Here is a 12,867-nt window from a genome sequence, read left to right on the forward strand (position 1 = left end):
TCTTCCAGATCGAGGACTGATTGGATAGTCGATGTGACCCCCACCCCCACCCCCACCCCCACCACCCTTCCCTGCCGCTTCCAAACTTAGAGCGACAGAAGCTCGCGGAAAGCGTTAGGGGATTGGTCCTAACTAGATTCTGCGATTGGTGATATATTCTATGCATGAATATATGTAATTGAACCTATAATCTCGGGCCAAAGGTCAAAGATAAACTATCAGGCCCAAATGCACTCAGTTGATACAGGCGATCAAAAAAGTGTCAGGATGGTTCTTTTGTTCTAGCTATGGCTGACACCTTATGTGACGCACCGCGGGAGCACTGTTTGAACGTCTGTCCCGACAAGAATCTCACACCGCACGTGCATACAACATACTTCCGCATGAGTAAACTTTGTGTGAACACGGAGGGACTCTTTCACTATTTCATCAATTGTGCCATTGTTCTGCATTTCAGTTAGCAGTCGGGGAGAAAGTAGCGCGGACCTGCGTGGGGCGATGCCGAGCGTTTTGGCTGTGATCCAGAACGCCCGATGCGTCAGAGGGCAGGTGCGGCATTCAGCTTGTGAAGTAAGTGGCGCATTCAGGTGTTTTTAAATGCGTTTGAATAAGGTCTTAATGTTGGCAAGGTGCTCTAGATAAAAATGATTGCTATTTTTGTAGGGACAATAACTCTGCCGTAGATATCGATTTTTCATTTGGCATGTTGTGTTTGTAAAAAATGCGGTGCGGGAACCAGATTTGGTCTTCATTTTGTCTTTATTGTGGTCGGTATCCTTGAACATCGCGGTGCTGCCGCGCGGTTGGTGCAAGCTGTCGATCGCCTTCCAGCGATCTTGATCCACCGGCTACTTGACACGGACGCGTTCCACTTTGGAGCGGTGCTGTGGGCTGTAGAGTGAGGTACTGTGATGCGAATCTGTCATGTGTGACGGTCATGAAGCTTTCACCACAGGGCGTAGTTTTGCAACACGGATTTGGGACGCTAAAGGGAAAATTGCTAAATTTGGCCGTGGAATAAGTATAAAAATAGGCTTTCCGGATGGAGGATTTTTTCCAGGAGACGATCTCGGAAAATTCATACGGCTATCTTTGATTTTGCAAACTGCGTGAGTCATGAGCCCAATAATTCAACCCAAGCGGTGAGTCCGGGCTGAGCTGAATGATAAACATTGGAAATTGGATCCCAAAATCTGTGCGCCAGTTCTGACCTGGCTCAAAAAACGGAGTTGGACATGAGCTTAGGAGGCCGCGGTGGGCAGGCCCTTTTTGTCCATTAGGGCCCCTGGAAAATAAATCCTGCCCTATAGGTCAAAACCCGTGGTGGCGACCCCGAAACAAGACGCCCGTTTAATGCGTTGGATAAGCATTGCCTTGCGTGACTCACACTAAGCATGGCGTTGACAGCACCATGTATGGCGCTTTTGCGTGAACATACCGTTAATCGGCGGCAAGTTATGCGGCGTCGCACCGATGTAGCGAAATGTGCGCTGGCTGGCGATCGCAACGCCACCTGCATGGGTTTTGTAACGTAACTAGCGCCATCTATGTAGTGTCCGAAATATGTTGCCGAACGGTACCTCTTGAGTATATAATACTCTGGTTTTCAAAATGATATTAACTCGTAAAAGCAGGTCCCCAGAGACTCAGCATTGTCTGTTGTGTCATTTCTATCGAATTACGTGTTCCAGGCAATTTTTAATGATCGACGTCGCAAGAAGCTCAGAGAAACAAGAAGCATTTTACAGTGTTTTGTGTCTCCTTGAGCAGTAGTAAGTAGCATGATGTGATCATCGACTGACTTCATATGCTCGAATAGTTTTTGAAATATAATTATTTTCCAATGGATTGATGTGTCGTGCTGTTATGGGAGACGGGCGCCCATGTGGTAAAGTTGCATATGACGCGTTTTGGAGCTATTTACATTTTTAAATGCTGTTTTTTTGCCATTCAAAGAGAAAAATTAGGAACGCTTCACGATTTTGCGTGTCATCCTTGCGCAGGGGCCATGCTAATCTTCTCTGTATCGTTCCAATTTTAGTATATGTACTGCCGAAGCAAGTACATTGGGGTATAGTTGAAATGTGCTATATGAAGTTCCTCCATTCGAGCACTGTCTGTCCAAGTTGCAGGTCTCTGCGACGCTTTGGGTCTCAGTTAGTGGTGTTTTGCGTAATACATGTGCCCACATTCCGTGATTTGTCATTTTGTGCATGGATTTGCCATATCAGATGATTCTGATGTATAGTGTATTAGCAATAATGTGTTATTTTCTCCTTCCCAGAGGACTGCTCGCGCTGCTCCTGCGCTCGCCGCCCCCTGTTGGCGTGGAGCGAACTAGCTGTGGAATGCTGACGTCACCGACCGTGGGTATCCGCCACTACCGCACTAATCCCCAGGAATGCGGCGGTCCTCACCCCTCCCCTTCCGGTAACTGGCAAAAATCCCCATGCTGAGTATCCCAGTGCGAGCACAACAATGCGATATGACTTTCAATGCGATTCGTCTGGTCTCACCACCGTATGCTGTTCTATTCCAGGCTCAACGGCTGGTTACGTCATCCGATAGCAAGCGCAGCAATCAATAACGGGGCCACAACCAATCGGCGTTCACTTTTGGCTAGTCGGCCTTCAGTCAGCGACACGGTGGCGTGCAGCAGTTGCCAGTGAGAAACCCAGCTCGTTGTTGCCACTCCCGCCAGCCAGCTAGGCCCAGCGGCCACCAAGGGATCATACAGCGTCTGTCTTTTTCCCTGCCATCGCTGGTCCGACGGCCGGGCAGGTGCCGGCCGCCGCGCGCCGGCCGTCTGCGCATGCGCACCGGATGGCATGGGACAGCTGTGGCGCAGCCGGCAGCGGCGCGTGGGCTGCCGGTTGGCGCGCTTGTAGCTGTCCTAGGACTTTTTCGAAACATGTGAAGCCATTCATGCCCAGCTCACTCTGCTGCTACCAGATAAGAAGGGGATTGGCTAGCATTTGAAAGCCACCGCCTTACACATTTCAGTCGTGCTGGCATGGCATCGACCATGTCAGTAGTACACCCACGGTTTGTTAGTACCTCGTGAGCACACGGGCTGTGTCTGATTTAGAGGATTCTTAGGCAGATAGCGTTAGTGCGTGTGATAAGCGAAAGCTCACAACAGCCCTACTGGGCAGTGTCAGTTTGAGATTTGTTCTGTTTCGGGCTTTAGGTGCTCAAAAATGTTAGCTGGCAAGCCAAAAATTGCGAGACGGTACCTTCGAATTTGTTCATGAAGACCAGGATCTTTCAGTCAACTTGAGCTGTTACATATATATATATATATATATATATATATATATATATATATATATATATATATATATATGTCCTTGTCTTTTCTTGCACCTGGTGTTTTGGCTGGTTTCCGCTATGTTCCTCGGATGACATGTTTCGGAGCTGTTATTTGCTTTTGAGCAATTAAAATGAGTTCAGCTACAGCGTAATGCCAAAAAGGAGTCATAACATTTAATTGGGCTGCATAAATATTTATGAACCCACTATTCCATGATAACTCGACGATGTGATTGGAGCTTGTGATCGTAGGCGCATCATTGTTGTGGAGATAGGACACAAGCACCACGGTTGATTTTTGTCGGCTGTTTTGGGGGTAATTTGTAATAAACTAGTAAAAAAGTACGTTGTTGCTGTCTTCACCTGTTGTAAATATTGAACTGCCGGATGTCTAATTTCTGGGACAACACGCTCCCCGAAATGCTCGGATGAACATGAACCTTGTGATAAATTGCCATTAAGTTAGTTTTGCATCACGAAGATATTCGTTTTGGCACTAATGAAAATTCCCAACGGAAGGAACTGACATTAGTTAATTATTTGGAACAATCATGGCTGAAGTGATAATATAGATTAAACTACCATACAAGAATATTACATTTTCGAACTATCCCACGACAGTGAAACAGGAAAAGCGCGCTTGAGACGTGAAACGTGAAACGTCGAGCTTAATTAAAGCAGTGACTCAAGGCTCAAACCAAGTTTTGACAATTACAAAAATATGAGGTGGGTTTGAGTGGTTCCTTTTTTATGTTATTCTGCTCCTCATTTTTGGGGGAGACCCCAATATTTCCGTTAATCTGGAGCACTGCGGAAACCTTATTTTGTGAGTCTTCAAATCTACGCACTAGATTCAAATACCGATTATTCTTAAGCGGCCAAATACAGGCTCAGGTATCTCCACGTCGGGGAAGGCTAAGAGGTGGGCAGGTGCTGCGCGACTGGTGAGGTTTCCACCGTCGTCACTTTTGTTGGTTTTGCTTTTTTGCCTCCGTCTTGCAAGTGCATGGCTATTTGTTATGTAACCGAGGATCCCAGTGAAAGCCCTGAAGAGAGGCATTTAAATGCTGCACTGAGATTAAAAGACAACATGGCTGGGCGTGGATTTCCGCCTTAAGTTTCGTATCTCAAAACAATGAAAGGCATGTGCTGGACCAGAAAAATCACTAGTAATCGGAAGGCCTCTGTTCTGAATTTTCAATGTCGACATTTCTGTATATGAACATTAACACTCGTAACAATTCAAAAGGGAGGCACATGCCCCACTGCCCCCCCCCCCTCCCCCATTGTTTCATTTGGCGAATTAGCGTCTTCAGAATAGTACGAAGCTCTGATTTCTCTGAAACTGCTCCCCGCTAGATGACAGCAACTGATTCTGGGCTTATCTTAACCGAACCTTTTCATTATTAAAATTATTTGCCGTAATTTTTAAAGTCTGTTCATCAAGAATAACATGTCAAAGTAATTCAAGAATATTCATGCTTGAGCCATTTGTTGGTTTTAAAGAAAACCTGCCTTATGTTCGAGCTGAATTCGGACCATAAAAAACAAACGCTTAAGTGAAGATGTGTGCCAGATTGAGCGCGCCCTTTGCCTTGTTCAATAATGACGCAGGACTGACATTTGCGACGTTTACCCTAAACGTCGCCTATTTCGTATCGAAGATACGGATGCGGAGGCGCGTTTGCGATAAGCGTCTTGAAATGATCGTGGAAAGTTACCATTGCTTTGATCTTTAGGTGGCTAACGCACTTACTGTTGCTAACCTCTGGTATGAAAACTGTGAGCGAAATGTTACACTGATTTGCTACTTTGTCGCCTTGAATTGACCAGCTTTGCCACCAGCCATCTTTAATAAAACACAAACACGTGATAGGTTTTTGTGAGTGCCAGAAGGAAATCAGAGTAAGTATGATTGACACAAGGGGAAGCTTACGTAGGTTTGTTTGCTTTTGACTTTTCTCTGGTACGTTTGGGTACAAGATTATTAACCACGGCCCTGGGTGGCCCTCTTCCAGATCGAGGACTGATTGGATAGTCGATGTGACCCCCACCCCCACTCCCACCACCCTTCCCTGCCGCTTCCAAACTTAGAGCGATAGAAGCTCGCGGAAAACGCTAGGGGATTGGTCCTAACTAGATTCTGCGATTGGTAATATATTCTATGTATGAATATATGTAATTGAACCTGTAATCTCGGGCCAAAGGTCAAAGATAAACTATCAGGCCCAAATGCATTCAGTTGATACAGGCGATCAAAAAAGTGTCATGATGGTTCTTTTGTTCTAGCTATGGCTGACACCTTATGTGACGCAACCGCGGGAGCACTGTTTGAACGTCTGTCCCGACAAGAATCTCACACCGCACGTGCATACAACATACTTCCGCATGAGTAAACTTTGTGTGAATACGGAGGGACTCTTTCACTATTTCATCAATTGTGCCATTGTTCTGCATTTCAGTTAGCAGTCGGGGGAGAAAGTAGCGCGGACCTGCGTGGGGCGATGCCGAGCGTTTTGGCTGTGATCCAGAACGCCTGATGCGTCAGAAGGCAGACGCGACATTCAGCTTGGGAAGTAAGTGGCGCATTCAGGTGTTTTTAATGCGTTTGAATAAGGTCTTGATGTTGGCAAGGTGGTCTAGATAAAAATGAGATGAGAATGAGGAGCTATTTTTTGGAGGTACAATAGCTCTGCCACAGATATTTGTTTTTCATTTGGCATGTTGTGTTTGCGGAAAGGTCTTCATTTTGTCTTCATTGTGGTCGTATCCTTGAACATCGCGGTGCCGCCGCGCGGTTGGTGCAAGCTGTCGATCGCCTTCCAGCGATCTTGATCCACCGGCTTCTTGACACGGACGCGTTCCACTTTGGAGCGGTGCTGGGGCTGAGAGTGAGTGAGGTACTGTGTGCGAATCTGTCATGTGTGACGGTCATGAAGCTTTCACCACAGGGCGTAGTTTTGCAACACGGATTTGGGACGCTAAAGGGAAAATTGCCAATTTGGCCGTGGAATAAGTATAAAATAGGCTTTCCGGATGGAGGATTTTTTCCGGAGACGATCCGGAAAATTCATACGGCTATCTTTGATTTTGCAAACTGCGTGAGTCATGAGCCCATAATTCAACCCAAGCGGTGAGTCCGGGCTGAGCTGAATGATAAACATTGGAAATTGGATCCCAAAATCTGTGCGCCAGTTCTGACCTGGCTCAAAAACGGAGTTGGACATGAGCTTAGGAGGCCCGGTGAGCAGGCCCTTTTTGTCCATTAGGGCCCCTGGAAAATCCTGCCCTATAGGTCAAAACCCGTGGTGGCGACCCCGAAACAAGACGCCCGTTTATTGCGTTGGATAAGCATTGCCTTGCGTGACTCACACTAGACATGGCGTTAAGAGCACCATGTATGGCGCTTTTGCGTGGACAGACCGTTAATCGGAGGTAATTTATGCGGCGTCGCACCGATGTAGCGAAATGTGCGCTGGCTTGCGATCGCAACGCCACCTGCGATGGTGTTTTGTAACGTAACTAGCGCCATCTATGTAGTGTCCGAAATATGTTGCCGAACGGTACCTTTTGCGGACATAATACTCTGGTTTTCAAATGATATTAACTCGTAATAATAGGTCTCCAGGGACTCAGCTTTGCCTGCTGTGTCATTTTTATCGAAATACGTTTTCCAGGCAATTTTTAATGATCGACGCCTCAAGAAGCTCAGAGAACCAAGAAGCATTTTACAGTGTTTTGTGTCTCCTTGCAGCAGTAGTAAGTAGCATGATGTGATCATCGACTGACTTCATATGCTCGAATTGTTTTTGAAATGTAATTCGTTTCCAGTAGATTGATGTGTCGTGCTGCTATGCGAGAGGGCGCCCATGTGGTAAAGTTGCATACGATGCGTTTTGGGGCTATTTACATTTTTAAACTGCTGTTTTTTTTGCCATTCAAAAAGCAAAATTAGGAACGCTTCACGATTTTGCGTGTCATCCTTGCGCAGGGGCCATGCTAATCTTCTCTGTATCGTTCCAATTTTAGTATATGTACTGCCGAAGCAAGTACATTGGGGTGTAGTTGAAATGTGCTATATGAAGTTCCTCCATTCGAGCACTGTCTGTCCAAGTTGCAGGTCTCTGCGACGCTTTGGGTCTCAGTTAGTGGTGTTTTGCGTAATACATGTGCCCACATTCCTTGATTTGTCATTTTGTGCATGGATTTGTCTATATCAGATTAATTCTGATGTATAGTGTATTAGCAATAATGTGTTATTTTTCTCCTTCCCAGAGGACTGCTCGCGCTGCTCCTGCGCTCGCCGTCCCCTGTTGGCGTGGAGCGAACTAGCTGTGGAATGCTGACGTCACCGACCGTGGGTATCCGCCACTACCGCACTAATCCCCAGGAATGCGGCGGTCCTCACCCCTCCCCTTCCTGGTAACTTGCAAAATCCCCATGCTGAGTATCCCAGTGCGAGCACAACAATGCGATATGACTTTCAATGCGATTCGTCTGGTCTCACCACCGTATGCTGTTCTATTCCAGGCTCAACGGCTGGTTACGTCATCCGATAGCAAGCGCAGCAATCAATAACGGGGCCACAACCAATCGGCGTTCACTTTTGGCTAGTCAGCCTTCAGTCAACGACACGGTGGCGTGCAGCAGTTCCCAGTGAGGAACCCAGCTCGTTGTTGCCACTCCCGCCAGCCAGCTAGGCCCAGCGGCCACCAAGGGATCATACAGCGTCTGTCTTTTTCCCTGCCATCGCCGGTCCGACGGCCGGGCAGGCGCCTGCCGCCGCGCGCCGGCCGTCTGTGCATGCGCACCGGATGGCATGGGACAGCTGTGGCGCAGCCGGCAGCGGCGCGTGGGCTGCCGATTGGCGCGCTTGTAGCTGTCCTAGGACTTTTTCGAAACATGTGAAGCCATTCATGCCCAGCTCACTCTGCTGCTGCCAGATAAGAAGGGATTGGCTAGCATTTGAAAGCCACCGCTTACACATTTAGTCGTGCTGGCATGGCCATCGACCATGTCAGTAGTACACCCACGGTTTGGTAGTACCTCGTGAGCACACGGGCTGTGTCTGATTTAGAGGATTCTTCAGGCAGATAGCGTTAGTGCGTGTGATAAGCGAAAGCTCACAACAGCCCTACTGGGCAGTGTCAGTTTTGTAGATTTGTTCTGTTTCGGGCTTTAGGTGCTCAAAAATGTTAGCTGGCAAGCCAAAAATGCGAGACGGTACCTTCGAATTTGTTCATGAAGACCAGGATCTTTCAGTCAACTTGAGCTGTCATATATATATATATATATATATATATATATATATATATATATATATATGTCCTTGTCTTTTCTTGCACCTGGTGTTTTGGCTGGTTTCCGCCTATGTTCCTCGGATGACATGTTTCGGAGCTGTTATTTGCTTTTGAAGCAATTAAAATGAGTTCAGCTACAGCGTAATGCCAAAAAGGAGTCATAACATTTAATTGGGCTGCATAAATATTTATGAACCCACTATTCCATGATAACTCGACGATATGATTGGAGCTTGTGATTCGTAGGCGCATCATTGTTGTGGAGATAGGACACAAGCACCACGGTTGATTTTTGTCGGCTGTTTTGGGGGATAATTTGTAATAAACTAGTAAAAACGTACGTTGTTGCTGTCTTCACCTGTGTAAATATTGAACTGCCGGATGTCTAATTTCTGGGACAACACGCTCCCCGAAATGCTCGGATGAACATGAACCTTGTGATAATTGCCATTAAGTTAGTTTTGCATCACGAAGATTTTCGTTTTGGCACTAATGAAAATTCCCAACGGAAGGAACTGACATTAGTTAATTATTTGGAACAATCATGGCTGAAGTGATAATATAGATTAAACTACCATACAAGAATATGACATTTTCGAACTATCCCACGACAGTGAAACAGGAAAAGCGCGCTTGAGACGTGAAACGTGAAACGTCGAGCTTAATTAAAGCAGTGACTCAAGGCTCAAACCAAGTTTTGACAATTACAAAATATGAGGTGGTTTGAGTGGTTCCTTTTTGATGTTATTCTGCTCCTCATTTTTTGGGGAGACCCCAATATTTTCGTTAATCTGGAGCACTGCGGAACCTATTTTTGTGAGTCTTCAAATCTACGAACTAGATTCAAATACCGATTATTCTTAAGCGGCCAAATACAGGCCTCAGGTATCTCCACGTCGGGGAAGGCTAAGAGGTGGGCAGGTGCTGCGCGACTGGTGAGGTTTCCACCGTCGTCACTTTTGTTGGTTTGCTTTTTTGCCTCCGTCTTGCAAGTGCATGGCTATTTGTTATGTAACCGAGGATCCCAGTGAAAGCCCTGAAGAGAGGCATTTAAATGCTGCACTGAGATTAAAAGACAACATGGCTGGGCGTGGATTTCCGCCTTAAGTTTCGTATCTCAAAACAATGAAAGGCATGTGCTGGACCAGAAAAATCACTAGTAATCGGAAGGCCTCTGTTCTGAATTTTTCAATGTCGACATTTCTGTATATGAACATTAACACTCGTAACAATTCAAAAGGGAGGCACATGCCCCACTGCCCCCCCCCCTCCCCCATTGTTTCATTTGGCGAATTAGCGTCTTCAGAATAGTACGAAGCTCTGATATCTCTGAAACTGCTCCCCGCTAGATGACAGCAACTGATTCTGGGCTTATCTTAACCAAACCTTTTCATTATTAAAATTATTTGCCGTAATTTTTTAAGTCTGTTCATCAAGAATAACATGTCAAAGTAATTCAAGAATATTCATGCTTGAGCCATTTGTTGGTTTTAAAGAAAACCTGCCTTATGTTCGAGCTGAATTCGGACCATAAAAAACAAACGCTTAAGTGAAGATGCGTGCCAGATTGAGCGTGTCCTTTGCCGTGTTCAATAATGACGCAGGACTGACATTTGCGACGTTTACCCTAAACGTCGCCTATTTCGTATCGAAGATACGGATGCGGAGGCGCGTTTGCGATAAGCGTCTTGAAATGATCGTGGAAAGTTACCATTGCTTTGATCTTTAGGTGGCTAACGCACTTACTGTTGCTAACCTCTGGTATGAAAACTGTGAGCGAAATGTTACACTGATTTGCTACTTTGTCGCCTTGAATTGACCAGCTTTGTCACCAGCCATCTTTAATAAAACACAAACACGTGATAGGTTTTTGTGAGTGCCAGAGAAGGAAATCAGAGTAGTATGATTGCACAAGGGGAGCTTACGTAGTTTTTTGCTTTTGACTTTTCTCTGGTACGTTTGGGTACAAGATTATTAACCACGGCCCTGGGTGGCCCTCTTCCAGATCGAGGACTGATTGGATAGTCGATGTGACCCCCACCCCCACCCCCACCACCCTTCCCTGCCGCTTCCAAACTTAGAGCGATAGAAGCTCGCGGAAAACGCTAGGGGATTGGTCCTAACTAGATTCTGCGATTGGTAATATATTCTATGTATGAATATATGTAATTGAACCTGTAATCTCGGGCCAAAGGTCAAAGATAAACTATCAGGCCCCAAATGCATTCAGTTGATACAGGCGATCAAAAAAGTGTCATGATGGTTCTTTTGTTCTAGCTATGGCTGACACCTTATGTGACGCACCGCGGGAGCACTGTTTGAACGTCTGTCCCGACAAGAATCTCACACCGCACGTGCATACAACATACTTCCGCATGAGTAAACTTTGTGTGAATACGGAGGGACTCTTTCACTATTTCATCAATTGTGCCATTGTTCTGCATTTCAGTTAGCAGTCGGGGAGAAAGTAGCGCGGACCTGCGTGGGGCGATGCCGAGCGTTTTGGCTGTGATCCAGACGCCTGATGCGTCAGAAGGCAGACGCGACATTCAGCTTGGGAAGTAAGTGGCGCATTCAGGTGTTTTTAAATGCGTTTGAATAAGGTCTTGATGTTGGCAAGGTGGTCTAGATAAAAATGAGATGAGAATGAGGAGCTATTTTTTGGAGGTACAATAGCTCTGCCATAGATATTTGTTTTTCATTTGGCATGTTGTGTTTGCGGAAAGGGCGTAGTTTTGCAACACGGATTTGGGACGCTAAAGGAAAAACTGCCAAATTTGGCCGTGGAATAAGTATAAAAATAGGCTCTCCGGATGGAGGATTTTTTCCAGGAGACGATCCCGGAAAATTCATACGGCTATCTTTGATTTTGCAAACTGCGTGTGTCATGAGCCCAATAATTCAACCCAAGCGGTGAGTCCGGGCTGAGCTGAATGATAAACATTGGAAATTGGATCCCAAAATCTGTGCGCCAGTTCTGACCTGGCTCAAAAAACGGAGTTGGACATGAGCTTAGGAGGCCCCGGTGAGCAGGCCCTTTTTGTCCATTAGGGCCCCTGGAAAATCCTGCCCTATAGGTCAAAACCCGTGGTGGCGACCCCGAAACAAGACGCCCGTTTATTGCGTTGGATAAGCATTGCGTTGCGTGACTCACACTAGACATGGCGTTAACAGCACCATGGATGGCGCTTTTGCGTGGACAGACCGTTAATCGGAGGTAATTTATGCGGCGTCGCACCGATGTAGCGAAATGTGCGCCTGCTTGCGATCGCAACGCCACCTGGATGGTTTTTGTAACGTAACTAGCGCCATCTATGTAGTGTCCGAAATATGTTGCCGAACGGTACCTTTTGCGGACATAATACTCTGGTTTTCAAATGATATTAACTCGTAATAATACGTCTCCAGGGACTCAGCTTTGCCTGCTGTGTCATTTTTATCAAAATACGTATTCTAGGCAATTTTTAATGATCGACGCCTCAAGAAGCTCAGAGAACCAAGAAGCATTTTGCAGTGTTTTGTGTCTCCTTCAGCAGTAGTAAGTAGCATGATGTGATCATCGACTGACTTCATTTGCTCGAATTGTTTTTGAAATGTAGTTCGTTTCCAGTAGATTGATGTGTCGTGCTGTTATGCGAGAGGGCGCCCATGTGGTAAAGTTGCATACGACGCGTTTTGGGGCTATTTACATTTTTAAACTGCTGTTTTTTTTGCCATTCAAAAAGGAAAAATTAGGAACGCTTCACGATTTTGCGTGTCATCCTTGCGCAGGAGGGCCATGCTAATCTTCTCTGTATCGTTCCAATTTTAGTATATGTACTGCCGGAAGCAAGTACATTGGGGTGTAGTTGAAATGTGCTATAGTGAAGTTCTCCATTCGAGCGCTGTCGTATCCAAGTTGCAGGTCTCTGCGACGCCCTGGGTCTCAGTTAGTGGTGTTTTGCGTATTCCATGTGCCCACATTCCTTGATTTGTCACTTTGTGCATGGATTTGTCCATATCAGATGATTCTGATGTATAGTGTATTAGCAATAATGTGTTATTTTTCCTTCCAGAGGGACTGCCTCGCGCTGCTCCTGCGCTCGCCGTCCCCTGGTGGCGTGGAGCGAACTAGCTGTGGAATGCTGACGTCACTGACCGTGGTATCCGCCACTGCCGCACTAATCCCCAGGAATGCGACGGTCCTCACCCCTCCCCTTCTGGTAACTTGCAAAAAATCCCCATGCTGAGTATCCCAATGCGAGCACAACAATGC

The 12,867-nt window shown here is 46.3% G+C and overlaps 3 non-coding genes across 3 annotated transcripts; all 3 read right to left on the minus strand.

The window, feature by feature from the left end:
* Positions 1 to 1,958: 1,958 nt before the first annotated feature.
* On the minus strand, positions 1,959 to 2,065 carry LOC119104931 (U6 spliceosomal RNA). Its single transcript, XR_005095016.1, has one exon. It is a non-coding gene; the product is annotated as a U6 spliceosomal RNA (small nuclear RNA).
* A 5,193-nt stretch (positions 2,066 to 7,258) lies between these two features.
* LOC119104938 (U6 spliceosomal RNA) lies at positions 7,259 to 7,365 on the minus strand. Its single transcript, XR_005095022.1, has one exon. It is a non-coding gene; the product is annotated as a U6 spliceosomal RNA (small nuclear RNA).
* A 4,973-nt stretch (positions 7,366 to 12,338) lies between these two features.
* LOC119104941 (U6 spliceosomal RNA) lies at positions 12,339 to 12,448 on the minus strand. The gene has a single exon (XR_005095025.1). It is a non-coding gene; the product is annotated as a U6 spliceosomal RNA (small nuclear RNA).
* Between the last annotated feature and the right edge of the window lie 419 nt (positions 12,449 to 12,867).

The sequence above is a fragment of the Pollicipes pollicipes genome, unplaced genomic scaffold (genome assembly GCF_011947565.3).
Source record: "Pollicipes pollicipes isolate AB1234 unplaced genomic scaffold, Ppol_2.1 Scaffold_6052;HRSCAF=7182_pilon_pilon_pilon, whole genome shotgun sequence".
NCBI classification, from domain to species: domain Eukaryota; kingdom Metazoa; phylum Arthropoda; class Thecostraca; order Pollicipedomorpha; family Pollicipedidae; genus Pollicipes; species Pollicipes pollicipes.